Source organism: Otolemur garnettii, unplaced genomic scaffold, assembly GCF_000181295.1.
Source record: "Otolemur garnettii isolate 467f Iridium unplaced genomic scaffold, OtoGar3 scaffold00013, whole genome shotgun sequence".
In the NCBI taxonomy this organism is placed as follows: Eukaryota; Metazoa; Chordata; class Mammalia; order Primates; family Galagidae; genus Otolemur; species Otolemur garnettii.
In genome coordinates, this window is record NW_003852408.1 from 25,667,472 (window position 1) to 25,667,774 (window position 303).

Genomic DNA, 303 nt, shown 5'->3' on the forward strand with positions numbered 1-303 from the left:
GAGGCCATCTCAGCTAGGCCATGTTGCAGGCTCTGTACAAGGTCATGAAGATGTAAATGTGAAGCCCTTAAACAGCTCCTTGTTCCAGGATGGAGAGAGTTACACAAATAATTACACTTGATTGTCTGCACTGGGGAAGGTGGGAGCACTGGGCCCTCCCAAGTAAGTCAAGATGCCTTCATAAGATAGAGGAAGGGGGGCTTGTTCTGAGTCTTGAAAAATGAGAAGAACTTTTTCTTCAACCCCATTTTCAAAGCATCATTATAGACTAGGAAACAGAATTTATAAGTGGAGAATAAATTA